A 22,527-nucleotide genomic window follows, 5' to 3' on the forward strand; every position below is an offset into this window, starting at 1 on the left:
TGGCTCTACAATGCTTTGTCGCAGAAGGTATATGAACTGCTTTGAGTCATAGCCCCTTGGCCAGGACTAGTCATGCAGCCCCATAAAACTGCACGGGGTTGAGAAATGTGGAGGAATATATAGTGACTGTTGCATGTCTGTGTCATGCTCCATATTATACAAAACAATAATTTTATTATACAAAACAATAATAAAATACCTTACAATTAATATTAGCAAGTATTAGGAAAATGCATTTATTGAAAATCTAAACAAACATAAATGGATATGCATCTATGTCTGGTTTCATTGGAAGCAATTTACTTTTTAAAATCCCTACTTATTTAGATGTTGACATATTATCTGTAACATTACCACATTGACATTACATTTATATATTTTCCAATATTAATTTAATTAAGAGTAATGATATTTTTTACTGTTGCTGCTTTTATTTGAAAAGAAGTATAGGAAATTCAGAAAGTTACAATCATAAAAATCATAGCTATTTTGATATAAAACCCAATCTCTGCATAATTTAAGCATATCATGATATGTTTCTATCTTTGCTTCCTGTAGTAAGTGCTCAAATACTACAGAGATAAAACACACAATCACTTACAAAGAACTGAGCTTCAACAAAAACTTAATTCACCAATAGAATTTTCTTCTCATTCCAATTTATAGGGAAATTACTAGACTACAAAATGTTAAATTTCCCGGTTTTATTATCCAATACAATTTTTTATTTGGAACTAAAAGCATTCAATACAAAGTTTCCAAGTTTGGGATTCCCAGTTATTTGGAGAAAATAAAGCTCATACACAAGATTTTTTTTTTTGAAGGAAAGTCAGGGGATAGTTTCATTTCCTTTTCTTGACTCAGAAGCTACCATTTCATAGGCCAAGATAGAAAGTAATGCTTTTTCTTCATTTTTTAGAAAAGACTTTTTAGTCTTGTGTAAAGAAGCGTACTCTTCCTCTGTTTCTCCTTTGCTCAAACGCTCACCATACCTCTGACCCCAGATGTGTGGGTTTTCCACACACCAAGCAACAGTCTGTGACACCAGATGGGTGTCTTGTACTTTACTTCAGTTCTGACACAATCTATCTGGAGTCAGCACCAGATCCCAGAAATTAAGGGTTCAGTCCCATGAGGCTATCCCACTTCAGACACCAATCACAAAGTCCCAGGTTGTCACCTGTAGTTCTGACTCATCAGTTATAACCTGGGGTTCCCAGAACCCCCTCCTGGGGCTCCATAATTTGCTGGAATGGCTCACAGAACCCAGGGAAACACTGATGTTTACCAGTTTATTTTAGAGAATATAATAAAGGATATAAATGAACAGCCAGGTGGAGAGATACAAGGTCTGGAATGGTCCTGAGCACAGGCGCTCCTACCCCCATGGGGTTGCGGTGCTCCAGCCTCCTGGCATGTAGACGTGTTCACCAACCCAGAAGCTCTCTGAACTCCATACTACTGGGATTTTTTATGAAGGCTCCATCACGTAGGCATGATCAATCATTAACTATCTCCAGCCCCTGTCTCCTTCCCAGAGGATGGGAATGGGGTGGGGTTGAAAGTTCCAAGCTTCTAATCACAGATTGGCCTTTCTGGTGACTGGCCCTCATCCAGGAGCCCACCAAGAGTCACCTCATTAGAACAAAAGACACTCCTATCACCGAGGAAATACCAAGGGTTTTAGGACCCCTGTGTCAGGAACCAGGGGCAGAGACCAACATATATATTTTCTATTATTTCACACCTTGAAGAAATTTTCATGTTATTTTATGTTTATCTTAAGCTCATATTTATAACACAGAATAATTTTGGAATGTTACCAGTTTCCATAGCATGTAAGTTACTTTCTTATTGAAAGGTTATACTTAAAAGTAAAATTAGTAATTAAAATGAGTTTAATTATAATAGCATCTCATTTTTTGATTTTGAATTCAGCTTGAAATTTATAAAAGTTATAACTTGCAGCTCTTTACAAACACTTGCATACAGGTCTTTTTTTTTTTTTTTGCATACATGGGCCTCTCACTGTTGTGGCCTCTCCCGTTGCGGAGCACAGGCTCCGGACGCACAGGCTCAGCGGCCATGGCTCACGGGCCCAGCCGCTCCGCAGCATGTGGGATCTTCCCGGACCAGGGCCCGAACCCGTGTCCCCTGCATCGACAGGCGGACTCTCAACCACTGCGCCACCAGGGAAGCCCACATACAGGTCATTTTTTTCCTGGTCAAAACATATTTATTTCTCAAGAAAACTTTTTAAAACAAGTTTTTAAAAAACAATTTTACAAATGGGGTTTTAGACTTTCAATTAACTTTTTTATATTGGACATTTAGGAGACACCCTTACTTAGACAATCTCTCTCTCTTTCTCTTTGAGACTTCCAGTCTCTGAATATCATTTTAAAGCTATAAGTTACAGCACATTTGTATAAATTTGTAGAACACTAAGTTCACAGCTTTTCTTTTTAAAAAGCAAACTCTTTGTATTTGAAAATGAGAAGAAAGATTAATATATGGTATCAGGAATCCATTTGTTTGCAAATAACAGAAACTCAACCAACATTGGTTTAATTGGGGTGGGGAGGGGAGGTGGGGAGGGGAGGTGGGGAGGGGAGGTGGGGAGGGGAGGTGGGCGGGGTCCAGGCTATTACTCTGGCTTAGCAAGGCCACCAGGACCCCAGGCTTCTTTACATCTCCTTGCTCGGTCCCCCTCAGCACGCCCACCTTCCGCCTTGTGTTTGGGTCACGTGGTTACAAGGCGGCTGCTGCACCTTCCAGTCCTCTCATCCGTGTTCCAGGCAGGAAGAAGGAAGAAGGGGGAGGGCGAAGGCTGACTAAGCCTTGCCTTTTAATTCAGGCAAGAACATCTTCCTCAGGGTCTTTCTACATCTTATTGGCCAGAACTGAGTGATGCGGCCATGCTTAGCTGCACGGGCACAGGGAGGCTGTACAATTTTAACTGTTCCGTTCATTAGCAGGGAAGTGGGAATGGATACCGAATTGGCAATTAGTAACGTTTGCTGAACTTACCTAAGTTAAAATAAGGGTACTTATGTAATTAAAAGCTTAACACGTATATATTTATTTAACCAGTGCATGAGTAACATTCAATGTTCTCATCCCTTTAAGAGTTCCTTCTTATAAAGAGAGCCATTTAAAAATATTTCTCAGATCCATTCTTATAACCTTCTCTATCTGACACCTGGGTATTTATCCCTTTTTTTTTCTTTTTAGATAAAAGGCTATTTTTAAAATAAAATCTGAGGAGGACTCTTTTGGTTAATCGGTGAGATAACCAGGCAGCTGTAAACAGACCTGATTAAGGAAATGCTAGAAGGCTTAACACACAAACCCAAGTGTATCGAATGATTACCAGGCTACAAAATGTTACATTTCCCAGCTTTGCTCTAAATGTGTTTTAATTCATTTTGAACTTGCTCATAAAGTCCAAAGCAAGTGTTCCTGCTCAGCGGGAAGCTCTGCTTCAAGCGATCCGTCTTCTGCTTCTGCCATCGTCAACGTTGCTTCCAAGGATGGATGTTGCTCCGGATCCAGTGGCAGAAGGGAAAGAGCCTGCAGGACTGACTGTTCCCAGCAAGTTTCTAAGGGACAGGCTCGGAGTGGCTGGCATCACTTCCATACGCATGCCATTGGCTAGCACTTTATCTCAGGACCACGCTGACTGGAGCCCCGTAACAAGGAGAGGGCGCTGTGATCTTCTTGCCTGGGAGAAGAGCAAAGGGGTTTGGGAAAGAGAGAGCTGGGTTCTGCCCCACAGCTGATTCGGCTGGTCAACAATTACCTTCTGGCAAACACTGGTTGCGTCTGGCAATTCGAGGTTGGTGGGGCTATATTTCTCTCCTCCACAATTTTGCTGCAGAAGAACAGCAGAAACACATCCCAAACTCAATTCTGATCAAGGTACAAGAAGTCACCAAACAGTCACGTGAGCTCCGTTTGTAAACAGGTGAGTCCTCACTCTCTATCCTTCCTGACTGCTATGAGTACATTGAATGAAAGGTTTACTCCAGGGCCAAAGATATTTAAGACATTCCGATGGCAGAAGCAGCCAGCCATAAAGCTGAGGGGCTGGTTGGAGTGCTCTGTAAATTGGGGGCTCCCAGGGCCAGTGAGCTCTAGACGTCAGTGCTGGTGTGAGGAAGCTGCTGCTCCTTTTGTTTTCTTTTCTTTTTTTTTTTTGTGGTACGCGGGCCTCTTACTGTTGTGGCCTCTCCCGTTGCGGAGCACAGGCTCCGGACGCACAGGCTCAGCGGCCATGGCTCACGGGCCCAGCCGCTCGGCGGCATGTGGGATCTGCCCGGACCAGGGCACGAACCCGCGTCCCCTGCATCGGCAGGCGGACTCCCAACCACTGCGCCACCAGGGAAGCCCTGCTTTTGTTTTCTTACCTGTTCTTAATACAAGGACCACAAAGACCCAAGCCGTCTCTGCAGACAACCACATATCCTGACCCACCCCTCAATTTCATCAATTCAAATTATTTTGCTGTTATTATTTTTAGTAGTAGTACTAATTTGGACCTCAGGTGCAAAAGGGCTGACTCAGTGCACCCTTCAGCTCATGCCATGTTGTCATCATTGGTCTCTGTCCAAGGCCCTATCGCATGGGTAATCCATGTAACGTGTCAATGTATGTTCCTTTATCTGTATGTGATTTTGAAAACATGTATGGTTTGTGTGCATTTTTTTGTTAACTTATATTGATTCTGTTGAGTTAGAGATCTCATTCTGTTACTTATTTTTTTTCTTCCCTTATCACTGTTCTTACATGATGTAGCTATGTTGCTATGCGTGTTAGGTTTCCCAGGAAACAGACTCTTAGATAGAGATTCGCGTGAAGGAAGTTTACTGGGAATGTTCTGTGCTTCAGGATCAACCCCTGGGAGACGGGGAGGGGAGGAGGGAGAGAAGCAGGACTGGACAGTGGGAAGAACTGACCTGTGATGCAGATGATGGGGACCTTGTGCGGAGCTCTAGAGCTGGAACTCAGGCAGAGTTGCCCTAACTTAAGGCAACGGGCCCAGTCTCAAGGCATCAACCAGTTATCGGACATGGGTGGGTAAGGCGCTTGCTCTGGTTGAGAGCAATTGTCAGATAAGGATGTGGCTAAGAGCATCCGTGGCCAGAAGCTCCAGGGGCTGGAGGAATAATGGTTCTGTTCTGAAGAGGCCGGGGAGCACACTCTACTATCTGCTACTGCACACGTTAAGTCCAATCTGTTATTTCTGAGCCCTGCTTCACATCCCATCACGTTTACTTACATGTCTTCAGATGGCCTCAACTTCCTGGTACGGCAAATGATGTTGCAACAAACATCCCCATTTACCAGGTGGATCCGAGACAGCTTCTCTGGGGATTGTCAGGCTGGAGTCCTGGGTCCTGGGTCCTGGTGCTGGTTGCCTGTGTTCTCACCAGCGGGGCACAAGGGTGTTTGGGCTCCATCAACTTTTGACGCTACCCAGCTCTCTAATTTTTGCCAATTGGATGGGTCTGTGATGTCTGAATTTGGTTTAAATTTGCATTTCTATCATTGCTAATGAGTCTGAGAATTTCTTTATCTGCCTTTTAGCCCCTTGAGTTTCCTCTTCTTGAAATGTCTGTTCATATTCTTTGTTTATTTTCCTCTTGGGTTCTGAGAAATATTTCTGATCTCTCTTTAGCTGGTAAAAAAACCCTCCTGTATAGATTTTAATAATGATATCCAAAGAATTTAAGCAACCCTCTCTAGAGTGTGGATTCCCGTTTAGAATATTTCAATGTTAACTAACCATTCTCTCTCTCTCTTTCTCTGCCTCACATACAATGCTGTTTATTATGAAGCATCTTTGAAGAAATCATCACTTTGATTATACAACAATTATCTAGTTAATTTTAACTGAGGATTTCTTTGGAGTGGCTGTTAGTGTGTGTGTGTGTGTGTTTGTGTGTTTAACCCTCACTGCTTTCTTTGTGCCTACTATTAATCTTTTTATATGTAAATCTACAAAAACTTACAATATTTTCTAACATTTTAGGGTTAGAACTTCCATCTTATAGTCGACTGAATCTATAAAGGAGCTGAACGAGGGTAGAAAGGCTGGTTTTCTTACTTCTCCTTCCCTCCCACCCTCTCCCCCTCTCCTCTCTCTTCTCTCTCTGGTATATTGGTCAAAATAAGAGTCTTGGGATCCCTGAGTTCTCTCATTTTGGGGACGTCTTTAAGGTGCATGGTTCTTCTCTAAAACAATATCCCGTTTGAGGGAAATATTTTTATCCCAGAAAATGTAAAGCCTTTCTAGCCACATGATGCGTGCACCCGCCAGGCCACCGTCCTGGGTGGGCACATCCTTGGACTCTTTTCATAGCTCACCTCCCACGCCGGGGAGAAACACCCCCAGGCTGGTCCGCTTCAGCTTTCCTCAGGGGACGTTTATGTCGGGGGAAGAATCCATTCACACCCATCTGTCTTGGTTTGAGACCAAATCCTCCCAGGGTTCTTCCTGCAGAAGCCCAGGTTGCCTTCAAGATGGGCTGACAGTGCAGGCTGAGTGTCTCCCCACCCCCAGGAAAATTCAGTTTCCACTCCAGCTAGCACACAGTTCTGAAACTGGTGCCTTAAATTAATTTTCTCAGCTAGGAGTGGCTATTCTTCAATGCACCTCTTTGATACCACCTTTATCCTTGCGTCTGGTTACCATGTTTCCTCTTGTATGGACAGGTTGAGGAAATCTGGCAGCACAGCTGTTGCAGGTATGTTGGACATGCACCCAGGTTGCTCATCTCTGAAAGCCTTCGCCAGAGTTTCCTGGTAGCGAGCAGTCTGTCCCACTGCCCCTCTGTCAAACCCAGTCCCAGCCGGAGGTACCTTCTAGTGAAAGAAGCGTGCTTCCACTTGTGTTTGGGTCAAAAATCTGCTAGCACCAGGCTTTCGTGCTACCCTTCCGGCTGCTGTTGAGAGAGAGAGAGTGTGTATGTGCAGCAGAGGGTCTTTTAAATCAAAGTGATCTCCTGCCAAGTGACAGAGTTGACATATTTTTGTCAGGCAAAAAGTTAGTTTATTATTTATTAACAGAAGGAAAATACACAATGTAGTTTTCAATTTTTCAAACATGTCATGTCTGAAAAGGCTCGTGGCTGCCTATCACCGGCATTGCAGATAAATAGCTACGTTTTCCAGAAAGCATCCTGCTCTTTGAGATCAATTCAGGCTCCCCAACCGCCTTACCTCATGCTTAGTTAAGTCTGATGGGCACACGGACGAGCTCTGGACTGCAGGATTCCACACGGGAAGGAGTGGCGGATGTATGTCTGTTACATGTAGGTGGTGGCCAGCTTATTAACTGTATCATCAGCCGTGCAGTGCGTTTCCCTTTATCTTGATGTTATGGAGGTCTCTTGGTAGATTTGGAGCAGGCAAGTAGCATAATCTTAATCGACAAAACCTGAGTCCATTTGGATTAGAGTAGTCCCATGCCTATTCTATACATTCACAGACTCTCCATCGGGTGGCTCATCCTGGCTGAGGCATGGTGTTTCAGGAGATGGAATCCCAGGGAGTTTTGGAGTAAAAGTCTTAGGGGAGGAGATGGAGAGAGGAAAGCAAGATGGAAATTCTACCAGATCTGCAGCCCACATCTGAACTCAGGTCTCAGTTCATTTACGCTGGCGAAGGCACTGCTGGGAGGTATTCCTGGAAGCTCAGATTCTCTCGTCTTCCCAATGATTCTGTTCATAAATATCTGTTGCCTTCAACTAGCTAAAGGCGACTTTCTCGTTTGCAGCTAGGAACCTTGACCGGTATGCTTCCCTTTTCTCCCTCTTCTCTCAACTTAATCACTTCCTAAGGGAATTTTAGCTTTCTGATGATGGCAATCCACCCTAGTATAGATGCCCGTAGCTCCAGAGGTGCCTCCTTTGCAGATTCATAAGTGCAATTATACCCTTACTTATGGGTTATTTAATAATTATTTTGTTCTCCACTCGACTGGTCATCCAGTGAATGAGGAGAGCTGGTACTCCTGGTATCCTGGTACCTGGCTCACAGGAGACACTGAGTAATGACTGTGGAACATCTTTGGGCAACAAACAGACGAATGAATGAAGACTCCCAATTGCTCTCAGGATTGTCATAGAGTCCAGGACGCAGAGGTCAACAGAGACCTCGGGGATGGCTCGCTGGCGTTACTGCTCTGGGAGGGGAGACCCATTTGCCCTTGTTTCTAAGTGTGTATTTCCACATAGTTTGCTCTCCTGTTGGCTTTTAGACTCTCTCTGGTTTACAGACTTTTTAGCACTCGCTTTATTTTTGGAACTATAGCTGTGTAACGGGGACTTCGCAGTTCTTATCTGCTGTGTGCTTGGGGACTAGTGGTAGCCCAAGGTGCTAAAAAGGAAAAGAGCGATTGTTACTGGGCTCCAGCACCTGCACACTTTGCTTTCTCAAAGGCAACATTTCACTCTTCAAGGCTGGTTATTTCCTAGCCATGTGGTCAGACGCTTGGTTCCGTAGCCCAAGCACAGTGTTTAGAAAACCACATCTGTGTGGGAATCTGGGCTCTGCCACTCACCAGCTGTGTGACCTTGACAGGAGACCTGATCTCTCTGGAACCCAGTTCCTTTATATAAAATGAAAATGAAGATGATTTCCACATGGGGCCGCTGGAAGGATTACGTTAGAAAATACCAATGAGATGTTGGTCCAAAGCAAAATACAGTGAAGTGTCTTTCCCCTTCCCCCCTTTCTGAAAACATCTATACTGAGGAGATAAGGTGGCGGCCACCCATGGAGAGTGCTGTCCAGGCTAGACCCCAGAACCACTGAATGAATGAATGAGTGAGTAGATGAAGGAAGGACTGAATGAATGAGGGTGTGACCCACAATATCTCTGCCTAGGGGAGATCGGAGATCATAACTGTGGTGTAATTTATTGACTGAATGCCTAAAGGGTTGGACATTGTGGCAGACTCTTAATGGGAATTATCTCATTTAATTATCATGAGTCCTTTAAGAAAGGTACCATTATCACCATTTTATAAATGAGGAAATGAAAGCTCAGGGAGATTGTCACATAACAGTGGTGCCGCGACTAGTAAGTGGTTTTACTAAGGTATGAAAATGGAAGGCCCTAGATACGTACGGGTGTGCATAGGTGTATTTGCAGACATATGTACGTGCGTGTGGTGTTTAACTTCATCCCAAGAAAATGGTAGGCCCTTATGACATGACTGTGCAATTGTTGGGTGACTGTAAATGTCGGTGGTAATTAGAAGGGTAAGGGCAGATAAAGTGAAGGGTAGAACAGGAATAATGGTTTGACAATGTGGCCTTGAGGAAGGGAAAACTCAAGGTCAACTCACAGAGGGCTTCTGGGGCTGCCTTCCTATCTTTTAGGGAAGAGACAACTGGGCTGAAGGCCCTGAGTGAGGTCAGAGGGTGGTGCGTGTAGATCCTGGGACCCAAGGCTGGGGGCCTGTGTCCAGCTAGAGTCCTGGTGACGTTCATAGGCACACATGGAAGTCTCTGCAATGGGACCGATGTATGTGATCTTGTCCTCCTAAAGGTTTCCAAGTAGCTTTATGAATATAGAGCTCACAGAATATAGGCACCCACTCTTGGACTGATCTATGGGTTAAAAGCACCAGTTGGAGCCTGGGTGACCCTGAACTGTAGCATCCTGGCACCTCGGCTTATGCACTTGGCTTCTCTGCACTTTGTAAATGGAGATATAAATCTAATAAAGTTTTGTGAGGTTAAAATAAAATAAGGCATATAAAGCACAGCATAGGTCCAGGCACTTAGTTCAAGCTTAATACAATTCCTATATTAATAATGATTCCCATGACAAAATGTGTTGGAATGGGAAATATTTCTAAGCCATCGTCCATTCAGCTTTATTTTAAGATTATTGCAAAGGCCTGGAGAGGCTCTTTGGATGGTTTCTCCCTTGGTTTACTTTGCTAACATGTTCTGGTCCCAGTTGGGTGGGATTGAGGCAGAGTGAGTTTCAGGGCAGGCTGTTAACACGGTGAACAACCAGTGGAGAGGAAGAGATTTCCCAGGGATGTCGTGTGTCGCCCATGGCACCTGGCCTTGGAAGACAACGTTGGGCCCTTTACCTTTTCCATTTCCCTTTGGCAGCCCAGCATCTCAGCGTGCATGACACCAGCCAGCTCCAGCCTGTAGGTTTCACCCCTCTGCTGGCCAGCACATCACTGCCGACATCACACCCCCGGTCTGGCACCCTCTATCAGCAGCAGTTTCTACCTGCTTGAGCTCCACAACTTTGCGTAGCCTTGGAAGTGCACTGATGGAACCTGAGGTCTTGCCTTCGTGAACACAATCAAGAGGATACAAACTGGAAATTTAAGGCGTGATACTAAGTGGGCTGTCAGAGCAGATAGGGCTTGAGGCAAATGGAGCAGGGTCTCAGAGGCATCGTGCCTATATATATATAAAAGAATCTAGCTTGTTTGCCCTGAGGAACGGGGGGAACCCCTGGAGCTCCAGGGACCTTGTATATGAAGGGCGAGTTCCTGTAGCCTGTCAGCTGGGGAGGGCACCTCCCAGCAGAACTTGAGTCTCATGCAGGCACAGAGTCAGAGAGGGAGGCCGGGAGGAGGCTGCTGTGGAGGCCGAGGGATGAGGGGATGCTTTTGAAAGAGACGGGAGGAAGTAGGCACAGAAAGAAAATGAAGAGTCTATTTATCAGACAGCAAGAACATGGGTCCCATTGTTTTGGGAATAAGGGAATGGTGAGAACTGTCAGGGACCCTGTACGCTGGGCTCCAGAGAAGCCCAAGGATAGGGGTGCGTGTGTGTGTGTGTGTGTGTGTGTGTGTGTGTGTGTGTGTGTGTGTTTTGCAAGTGAAGATAGAAGGATTCCCAAACAGACAAAGTCTTCTCAGTCTTCTTGCTGCCTTTCTGAGACGTAGTAGGAAAAATATAGTTCGATGTGATAAACATGCTGTCTTAACATCAGGCAGAAGAGCTCCTCTTAGGGTGGGAACAATCTGTATTTGGGAGAAGGTCATGATGAACTTCTTGGGATAGAAAGATGGGCATGGATTTTGGCTGGAGACCAGGGTATGAACAAAAGATGATGAAGCTGCTCATCAAAGAGAAAAAGAAGGGAATTTTTTTTTTTTTACTGCAGAGAAGGATGGCGGAGATGTGAACAGGGGTAGGAAAGGAAAGGGTGGAGAGGGCAGGCAGATGGTACATGGCTGGAGGAGGGTAACCAGAGGAGTTAAAAAAATGACAGCGCCTATAGGTGGTGTTTGCTGTGTCATGTGCAATGCGGATGCCTTCCACGACGCCAACATCTCCAAGAAAACTTTGTTTGAATTTTCCCTCCTTCTCTCTGGAAGCAAAAGGTAACACTTAACCCCTGGGTGGGCCCAATATGAATCAGGAGGGAGAGGCAGCTGTACCTGCGACTCCCATAAACCTAGGGAAGTGCTGTGGTTCCCCACCAGCTTTGGAGGGGGAGGCAGCGCATCTTCAGTGGGCTTCAGGGGCTAGATGGCCCTGGGCGGCACCTGGGTGTAAGGGAAGGTCAGCAGGAATGGAGAGGCAGGAAGGAACAGGCTGAGAGAGAGAGAGAGAGAGAGCTGTGCTTAGCCCCACCTGCCCTCTGCAATGCCCCCAGCTCCTCTGGGTCTCATCTTCTTCATCTTAATTAAGATTATACACATTGAGCTCCAGCGCTTTGTAGGTGCTCAGTAAACACCTTAGCTTTGCCTTTGTTTTGGTCTCCAGTAACAGTGCTGCTGAGTTCAGCTCTGAGGATAACAGGGAGCCTTGATGGAGCCCGGATAGTGGCCAATTTGCCATGTCACCACCCCTCACATCCCACGCCCCTCTCTTCCCCACGCATGGATTTAGGACAGAGCCCCAGAGAACCCAGCTAAAGCTGTTCTTGCCATCTTACTTCATCAAATAGTCTGAAAAATAAAAACTCTCCAACGTCATCCTTACTGTGAAATTCGAAAATCATATTTATTCACCAATTCACAGAAAGTGTCGTAATGACCACCAACATGAATCAGTTTGTAGACGTTTACAAGCCAAGGTTGAAAATAAATATCTATGTGTTAAATAGGCATTTAACAAATTACTTGGAAATGGCAAGAATCTGAATTGTTAGAAATTTGAAGTTTGTAATTCAAACATGGGTAAGATCACAGTCATGGGAAGAAGCCCAGCAGATTCCTGTGGTGGTACTTATTTCTTCCTATATCTTTATATACATACCGATTCTCAGTGCCCCTCACTCTGTGTCAGCCTGGAGTGGATAGGACAGCTCAGTTAGGCAGGGAAGGGGTGCTGAGAGAGGGTAGGGGTGTGAAAGGGCATTTTCTCGTTCATTGAGCAAGTTGATAGTGTGCTCTCCTGAAATTAGATTCAAGATGCTGTAAACACACAACATCCTTCTAACGAGATAGTCCAGAGTTTGCCTTGTATGACACTCATACACACACAATAGTATATGTAGCAAATAAACACATTTTTTAAATTGAAAGAATTCACTCTGAGGCAGCTGGAAGATCTCAGAAGTCTGACATGTGTCAGGTACACACTGGCCCAGCCACGGAGATGCAGACGGCCACAGCAAGAGGCATTCTGGCCACACTGGCAGGAACTGCCCAGACTGTAACAGTGATCTAAGGTGATTCTATAAAATGATGCTACTGGTCTTTCCTCTGTCTGTAGTGTCGACACCACAGAGGTTCCAAGAAGAGAAAGCTCACCGGACCTTTTCCCCACACACTGTGGTTGGGCAGCTGGGAAGAAACAGCCATCCAAGGCATCTAAATGGTGGTGGCATCTCCAGATGAGGGAGAAGGGAAGGGCAGAGAGAAGGAGTTTCTAGACCTTTCAGACTGGCTGAGCCCAGAACCTTTACATTTAGTTTCAGAACTGAAGTTGGCAAAATTCAACGGAATATCATTGAGTATTTAGGAAATGGCAGAGGCTAGAAGAGGGGAGCCCCCAGCCCTGTTCCCTGTAGAAATAGCTTGCTGGAAGTTATGCAGATTTGGTTTAAGTGGGATCAGCTCACTTAATGTAACATCCCATCGCGGATCACTACCAGAGAGCCAGACCCAAGACCTGCAGCTGGCGGAACGCGGCACCGCATCTGGGAATCCACAAAGGCTTCTCCTCAGCCAGTTGTGATGATCTACGAGGAGGATGTCGCCGACCCGCTTCTCTGCAGCTCATTTAACTTGGGGTATAGGGACACTACTGAGTGTCTACTGAGTGGTGACAAGCTGGACCATCAATTTCTAAATGCTTAGCAAACTCCTACTATGTGCCAGGCGCTGTTCCAGTGCTTTGAGAGCTAGAAGTAAACAGCAATGAGAAAAAGTCTAACATCCAAACCAGGGCTTCTAAGGAACTTAAAATGTGAACCATCGACATCTTCAGTCTATATTTCACTTATGTCTGCACTATAGATATGTATATGACATATATTTAGCGGTCCTTAGGTACTTGTCTCTGAGAATTTATATTTAATATATTAATTTTCCAAATGAATGTCCCACAAAAATCATTCTGACTCTTACCTTACTGACATAATGTCCATGCCAATAACATAGCAGACCCACTCTAATCCCTACAGATTTCTTTGAAAACAACTGATTTCTACATGCAATTTCTTTTCTAAACTCACCAACTGGTTTTCTTCAGTCTCATTCCGAGCCTGTCCAGCTCAGTCCACCAACCACCGGTTCTGGAAGCACTGAGGTCAGGCTGGAAGCCATCAGGTGGATTGATCCATCATGACTAGTTCAACGAAGAACTGAAATCACCTTCAAACAGCTCTGACTTTGGAAACAATTGATTTGCTGCCTCTGTGGTCATATGGCCAGACTCACCCCTACTTGACTGAAATCTGGATATGGCTTTCGATCCAGAGCAATCCTCTGGCTTCCCCGGTGAGGGGTGTCCCTGTTGCTGTCACTCCTGCACAGCCTCGCCTGTTCCCTCTCCAACTCTGAGTCACCTTTCCCCTCCATCTCTTCTCTTGCTTTTTTGGGTGATCAGCCCTGGCTACTGGTCTAGCTTACCGACCCCCAAAATGCTTCTGCTTTATTTCCACCCCTTGAAACCGATTAGTAAAGATGGGCATGACCTCTCCAGAATCCCATCTGCCAGAGGCTCCTCTGCAGCCGTGTAAGGGAGCTGAGGGGCTGGGGTGGGGGCTCCAGATCCCTGCATTCCATATGCACCAGGACGGATGTACTTTTGTCTCCGGGGGTGGACGTGCACATGATAGTCACACCTGTGACCCCCAGGCACAGGTGGAGGCCCCCAGCACAGCGCTGTTAACGGACCTTCCCAAGGGCGGATGCCTCCTCACGCTTTTCACTCCCTTTTCTACATGGGGGCTGGAGCCTGTAGCTGAGACTTGCGGTCGATTTTCTGCTTCTGCAAATAGACACAATCTGTGGGCTCATTTCTCTGATAGCTCTTTCCGCTGGGGAAAAGAACCCTCCAATTTTGTTTGTGTGTGCGTATGTGTGTGTATGTGTGTGCGTCCCGTTTCTGTACTGAAATGCTCAGGAAAAAGGGTCTTGGCAGCAGAGATGCATTTTCATTTCAAGATAAAAGCAAACAGACATTAGAGGCGACGTGTTTCTCTTGCCTGTGATTAACACACACCGTCTGCATTTCGGCCCTTCTCATGTCTGTTGCCCTCTTTTCATTAGTCTGTTGGGGATTGAGCTTCATCTTGATGAATCTCCTCTGCAGTGAATCTGATAAAAGGGCCTGGAGAGCAGCACAGGGCTGGGGGCATTAACACAGTACGGCTTTCTCTCCTCGGATGCTGCCCCTGACTTTGGGGAGGAGTAAGTGGTCTCGTGGAGGCCCACCTACCCCTGCTCCTTGCCTAAGGGCTCCTGTTACAGGTTATAGCTGGGAGGGGGTCCCTCTTCAAACAACCCCACTCTCTTCTCTTTCCACTGTTGCCCTTCAGATGCAGGAGGATGCACTTCCATCCTCCACCACCTGCATTTATAAAGGACCTGAACTTGTACGTGAAAAGAAGAGATGGCGGAGTCTTCCTCCACTGGAGCATCTTGATTTTTCAAACCCCATGTGCTAATGGAAGTTAAGTGATCTCTGCTCTGCCATTTACTTCAGCATGTATGGAGCACATGCGGTGGGCCAGCTGCCCTGCTAGCCACCCAGGGTGTTGCGATAGACAAGACCCTCTTCTTGCTTTGAGGAGGGGGCCTGTGACGGCAGAGGAGGCAAGAGTTGGGGAGCCATACCAGCCTCACACAACCATGTTTTCCAGTGCCCTGGTCAGGCACCCCATTAGGCATCTGGGAAATGAGGCCTGTGGTTCCTTTTCACTCAACTGAACGTTCTCATGGAGTGGGACCCTGACTCTGGAGACGTGTCAGCTCAGGGGTCCAGAGGTACCAGCTCTTCCCTGCTCCTGAGAATGGCAGGAACCAGCTGTCTAGTGTTTCTGGCAAATGTAATGGCTGGTATGTCCTACCCAGTGGCACACCGCGTGCGTCTCACCCGTATCCAGGCTTCCCAATGAACACTCCCCCTTATTCACTCACTCTACGCGGTGTCCTGGCTGGATATGAGCCTCTCACCCTCAGTCCACAAGGTGTCCCTGGCCTGCCTGCCAACGAGAACAAAACCCACCATTTCCCGAACTACCGAAGGCCTCTGTGTCCACATTCTGCCATCCCACTCTGCATCCTTTTGTCCCATAGGAGCCTTTGTGATAAGTGACTAACCTCAGGGAAACACATAACATGGCCTTAAGGTCTTGGGCCAGAAATGTTTCATGAGAAAATTCACAAAAAGAGGCCAGGCTGTCAATGAAAACTCTTCTGCATCTCAGCGACATGAAGAAACACTATATCTTCCCCTCCTGGGTCCGGCTAGCTCTCCCCACACTCTCTCCCCAGCACACAACTGGACAGCCCTATTTGTTCTTGTTAGTACGTTCTAATTTGTTAGAGATGAGTTATTCCCCGTATGATCTCTGTGGTCTCAGGAGATTGAGCATTTAACCAGAAGACCTTTTCCAAGATGGGCTGGAGAAATGGAAGTGTCCTATGGGGCATTTGGGAGGACTCAGCAAGGAGACGGCTGAGAGGACCAGGGATGGGTCTGATCAGGAGGGGATTAGGGTTCACAGGAACTAAACAGCAGATGCTGGATCTCCCAGGCCATGTATCTGGGCTGTTTCCCAGCCCATTTCTCTTCTATGCTTCCACCCCAAGGCCCAGCACCCCAGCGCTCTGACTCCCAGAAATCCTTACACGAAGACAGATTCTGTCGCCCACAGCTAGGTGTAAATGACTACTAGGGCGCTAACTAGTTACTTCCGAAGGTTTGTGGACTTTCACAGAGTTTCGGCCATAAATCAGAAAGTCAAATCAATAATCGGTGGGCCTTAGGGATCTGGTTGATTGGGAAAAAGGGCATTGGTGGAACCTGGCACCTTTGCCAGGTCGTGGAAATTCAAGGGCCAAGACGTCTGTAGGGAAGGCTGCAGGTTCGATTTTGGGTTTTGTTTTCTAATTTCAGTAACATCCAGAGTGAGTTACTGCCCTTCCAAGAAAAGCCATTCATTCCCCATCCAATTTAGTGCCTGCATGGTGACGCTGCATGCGTCAGTCTCATTACAAACAGAGCGATGCTGCAGTCACCTGGCAGTGTCCTTAACTGACCCTGCTCCAGTCCTGCCAGGCCCTGGGCGGTTCCACCAGCATAGAGGCTGTGTGGAGACCAGTTCTCCTGGTGATGCAGGGTCGTTGCTGCAGTGTGATTGTTTCCCCTTAAAATACAGCCTTGGAGGAGTTTGCTCCGCTTATAGGAAGCTGGAAGGTGGCCTCTCTAGGGCTGGGTGACCTCACTACAGCTTCTCCTGGGCTGCGTCTTTCTCCAGCACGAATGGGGCCAGACCAGCAGGAAGTGGCTCATGCCCCAGGGAGGAGTGGAATTGGGACTAGACCAGGGTTCTCTGAAACCACTGCTTCAGGGAGTGTGGTTTAGATCCTAGAGGGCCCGGGATGGGGGTGGGGCAGTCTGTCTGGTCCCCTCTCATCACTACACAATTCTTTTTTTATCTTGCTAACAGTCGTCTGCTCCCAATGCCAGCTTAAATCCTTCTTCTCTTCCTCTACCTCCGTGGTTTTCAAACCTTAGTTCGCTTCAGAATCAGAGAGCTCCTTGAAACACAGATGCTGGACCCCACCCCCAGTTTCCGGTTCAGCGGGTCTTGGGCGGGGCCCGAGAATTTGTATTTCTCATTTGTTCCCAGGTGATGCCGCTGCTCTGGCCCAAGGATACCTTGAGAACCTGGGTTCCACAGGGTGGGGTGTGAACATGCAGCGGGTCCTCCGGAGTCAGCCCTGCTTCCCTCTCCAGCTCTGACCTGGGGCGTCCGAGGTGCTCGCTCACTCAGGCTGTCCCGTGGCTGTGGGATTTCATGCTGGTCCCTGGATCTGGGTCACCCTTCCTAACTTCCGACGTCTGGCTGCCTGCTCTTGGTATGTAAGAACATCCTTTGAAATGTACGTCTCAGAAATAACTACATTTCCTTGTCGATTGCATTATTATGAACTTTCATCAAATCTTTAACCGTGGTCATTTTTAAGTCTTTTGTCATTTACAGACAGTTCTGGGTGTACTCTGATGCTTTCGCAAAAATGTTCCTATTAAAGGGTTTCATCTTCAAGGAATTCATGGAAAAGACTCTGACAAGTACAGGTTTCTGGTAACTGACTGTACTGCTGAACTGAATGAATAAGCATTTTCAGAACTCTAATGGAAAACTGATGAATTCATAAAAGTGCTAACAAAAGATCAAGATGAAAAAAATTAATTACATGGGACTGAGTGAACTGATGAGGATGATTATAATTTTTGTGACTTTCTGTTCGAATATAAAAAAAAAAAATCCCCCCCCCCAAAAAAAACCAACTTCCTTTGGTTGCTTTCACTGAATCCTAGCCCTCGGCCATGTTATTTCTGCCCCGTAGGCGGGGTGACTGGCTTCCCTCAGCAGGTAAACTGAGTCAGCCTGGGGTGGAATTAAGAAACGCATAGGGAAGCACTGCCTGCTTCCCTAGAAAGTTCTCCACTTGGCCTCAGCAATGTGTGGCAGGGCTCCCAGAATCACACCTACCACCTGACTTAGGGTGGAGAACTGGCAGAGCAAGGTATCCCCCCTCTCCCAACCCCAAACTTCTGTCCCCCCAGTCCTGACGGCTCATAGACAGCCTCCAGCTCAGCAGAGGGAACATCCCAGCAGCTTCCAAGACCAGGAGATCCTCACGGGCAGGGCCACGACTCATCCATCCTCCCTTCCCCATTCCTGGCACCGGGGGTGGCGCGCCACGGGCGCTGAGCAAGGGTTTGCTGAATTACATTGAACATAGCTGCAAACACGGAATCCCATCTGTTCACTGATGGCATACAGGGGGTGTCTGATTGCTTTCTGGGGTGCTGCTGGAGGTGACATCTTCTGTCTCTTTTCGCCTCCCTGGGATAGTCACGTTTGGCTTCTAACCCACTTCTTACCAAGTCAACTAACTCTTCTTTCTGGTTGCTGCCCAAAGGAAAACTAGGGCAAGGTCTATAAAGCAGGTACAGAATAAATGTATAAAGTAAAGCAAATAAAGGCAGGGAGATGAAGGTGCCGGGGTAGCCTTCAAAACTTGCATTACTCATTTCCTTTGCCTACAGCTGGACAACGGAAAGTGGTTCCATGAAAATTCAATTGTGCCCAGGGCTTTGGCTTGACAGCCTCGATAAATGTCTGATGCAGCTAGAGAATGGTGTAGCACCCGTAGCCTGTCAGAGTACATGGAAGGAGGCTTTGGGGACCCCCCAGAGGCCTCAGAACGATCTTCCCTGAAAAACATCTACTTTGCACTGGTAAATTTTTTCAGAGGATTAGACCAGCTCTCTCACTTTTTTGTAAAACTGATTTGGTTAATTTAAATGAGAGGACGGTTAAGGAAAAGTCCTCCTTTGGCTAAAATTGAATCATACAGCCAAGAAGAATGCTAATTTTGAAGTGTGCCGGGGCAGCCTTTCTACTGATTATGCTGTATTGATTCAAACGGTCACAAGACTTTTAGATCATTTTTAGAGTGATGGCATGAGCAGGGCTGAATGGAAATCAGTCTGAAATAATGAACATTCCTGCTTAGAAATCATTATGGGCTGAGCCATTGGGGGAAGGCCCTGGGCCTGGGAGTTAGCCCTTAGCTCAATGGGGTTTGTACTCCGCGGTCAGCAGGTTCCTGGACCCAAGCCTTTCAGTTCTTGAGGAATGCTTGCCTGCGTTTGAGGCAACTCAATGAGCAATAAGTATTTTTTGGTTTTGGGTTTGGTTTTCCCCCGGAACATGGATTTTAAAAACAGCTTAATTAAGGACTGTGGTGTTATTTGCTGTTTATTTTGCAGGCAAAGACCACTGGGTAGCTGATGGGAGGGCCTAAGATAGGAATCTGCTTTCCCTTGACAGCCGGAAGGCTGCTTTCCCCACACACGTGGTTGAGGTGTGCAAACCACGGCCCCTGGGCAAAATCTGGCCGGCTGCTAGGCTTTGAAAGGCCAGTGGGCTCAGAAGGGTTTCTCCATTTTTAAATGCTTGAAAATAAAAATCAAAAGAGTCATAAAATTTTGTGACATGTGATAACAATATGAATTCAAATTGCCTGCTCCTTCTTAGTGTTCATAAATAAAGTTTTTTTGGAAATATAGCCGTATCCATTCATTTAAGCATATGCTACCGTGGTAGGGTCAAACACCTGCAGCAGAGACCACACGGCCTGCAAAGCCCGAAACACTTACTAACTGGATCTTTACAGGTGAAGTTTGCCAGTCCCTGTTGTATAGGAACAGAGGACATTGCTCCCCTTCAGGAGCCCAACTCCATGCAGGGTCCGGGTCCGCCAGGCACAGCCCTTGCTACAAGCAGAGGTGGGTGGGCTAAGCCCTGCTTGATAGCATGGCTGTGTACATTCAAGAAAGAAGTGGTGAAAACAGAACGCACGTTTTTGCTAGCTAGATGAACTGGGGCCTTGGTCAGATTTATAGCATTTGATTAAACCTACTAGAATGTACCTTTCTCGTTCTTTAAGACTGATGACCAACTAGCTGATTGCTTTACTCCACTAGGGCAACTCATTCTGTACTGGCTTCTTCACCTCAACCTCTTCTTTCACTTCCTCCCTGTCACCCGAGTCGTGTGAGAGGTTTCCGCCTATGTATCTGCAACCTCCAGAGAGCAGGATCTGGTCATCCGCTTGGCAAGACAAGCACTGGTCTGGCCTGTGGCCAAACTGGTCAGCTGTTCCCCCCGGTACGAGTGTACATGTACTGCCGCTGCTGTCTGGGTGAGAAGCCACAGGGGATCTGGCCATCTGGGAGTTTTGGTTCCCAGATGCCAGCAGATGGAGCCTGGACAACGCTGGCCTTATGAATGGCATTTTCCACCCGCGGTTAGAATCCCTGCGAGAGGGCAGATCACATTACTCACCACTCACCTGGATACTCCCCGAAGCTTCTGCTACTTTTATATAGTCTCCCCTTCTTATTCTCACCCATGGCGCTGAGCAGGGTGCTGGGAACACGATAAATGCCCACTGACCCAGCAGCATCACTTCAAGTGCCTTGTCCTTGGGGCTGGCACGCAGGGTGACCTTCCACGGCAGGAGCTGATGGAAAGGGCTCAGTGGGAAACACGGGGACTTGACCCCATTGTTTCTCTACATATGACAAGCTCCACTTTCACCTGTTCCCTCCCCCCGCCCCCCCCAGCCCTGAAAAACCCACAAAATGGTTTCACATGCCCCAAGCAGCCCACCGAGCCGTGAATAAGTGATGTAGCCATAGAAGGCAGTTGGAGGGCACCAGACCACCTTCCCCACCACAGCCAAAACGAAAGCCCTAGCAGGAGAACGCACTCTCATGAACACCGGACTTAAATGTTTTAAATCAAACTCCAATTCAAAAAGAATTGGCTTTAAACCTATAAATACAGTACTCATTTTACTGCCTTAATTTTGGAAGAATTCTGTTAGCTCCTAAATGGCTGGCTAAAAAGTCTCTTTTTATTTAACTAAGGGGTCTGTGAGGACTAAAAATCCAAGATTTTCTCCTTCTACATGTGCAGACCCTGCCTGATAGAAAAGGGCTATTTGACTGGGAAAATTCACAGAGGTGTCTATTTCCATTCAATGAATATAAAATCCCAAACTTCTGCCAGTGTCTTTTCTAAGGAGGGGAAAATCAGAGCCTGTGACTTCTCCTCTCCCTCACTCTGCGTTTGTCTCTTGTATGATTTCTATGCCTGCCTGTTTCTCCTCTGCAACTATCAAGTCCTCTGAGGGAGGAGCTTCTTCCACTTTCTCCCTTTCCCACAGCTGCTGGTAGAGCGCTTGGCACGTAGTAGGTCCTCAGCAATGCCTGTTAGCTGCATGAATACGAATAGGTAGAATCAGGGTGGTAGGCACTGGGCCAAGAGTGGGGAGTCCCATCTTGTCTATGCCTCAGAATGACTCTGAGCAAGATGCTGAATCTCTGAACCTCAGTTTACTCATCATGAAAATGGGTCTAACAACAGGCGTTCCCCATTCCCTCATGGGATTATTGTGAGGCTCAAAGGAGGAAACAGATGCAAAAAACACTTTAGGCGAAGGAAAAGGCTGCCTAAGGTGGTTTCTTCAAATCAGAAAGTTGCAAAGACCTGTCACAGATCCTCACTGGGTGGAGGTCAGACTAAAAGACATTGATGGTGGTCCCCCTTCATAAGCTCTCTCTGAGTAGGAGAGTAGCTGTGTCTCTCTGATACAGGGAGTAGGATGAACAGATTCCGACCTTTCTTTTGCACCTGAATACCCTGTGCCTAGGGGCCAGCTCTGTGCCCGTGCCAGTACGGGATGGGCTGGGAATTGGGGTGGGGGAGAGAGGGGACAGATCATACATACTGAGGACAAAAAAAGCCCAAGACATTTGAAACAAAGACGTTCTTAGAGCCTCATGGAAGTCCTCTAACAGCCCTAGCTCTTGCCTGCTATACTCTCCGCCAGAAAAGATCACAGACCAGTTACTATAGCAACAGTTCTCCTCCAAAAGTGTCCATGTTAAGATGAAGATGGAAAAGGTTTCCTTATTAAAACAAAGAAGAAGGAAAGAAAGAAATGGTTTTTGGATATATTTGCCCTCCACCCAAAGCATTGCTCCTTTTCTGAGAAGAAAGAAGCTGTTATTATGGCAAAGATGCTTCTAATTTCTAGCAGTTAAATCTCCAAACTCTTATTTCAGACTCGGCGCAGTTCATGCTTGTTCCAAAACATCCAAGAGGAGTGTTTCTTCTCAAGAGGCAAAACTGTGAACTAGGGGATGAGGGACCCTAAGACTGGACAGTGAGAGCCTTGTCAACCTTGGGGTCGCCCTCTGGCCCAGGAGAGCCCAGCCACCCCTGTCACCCAGCTCTGCGTCCACCGTGAAGCCCTTCCTTCTGATCCCTGG

Source organism: Stenella coeruleoalba (genome assembly GCF_951394435.1).
Source record: "Stenella coeruleoalba genome assembly, chromosome: 5".
NCBI classification, from domain to species: domain Eukaryota; kingdom Metazoa; phylum Chordata; class Mammalia; order Artiodactyla; family Delphinidae; genus Stenella; species Stenella coeruleoalba.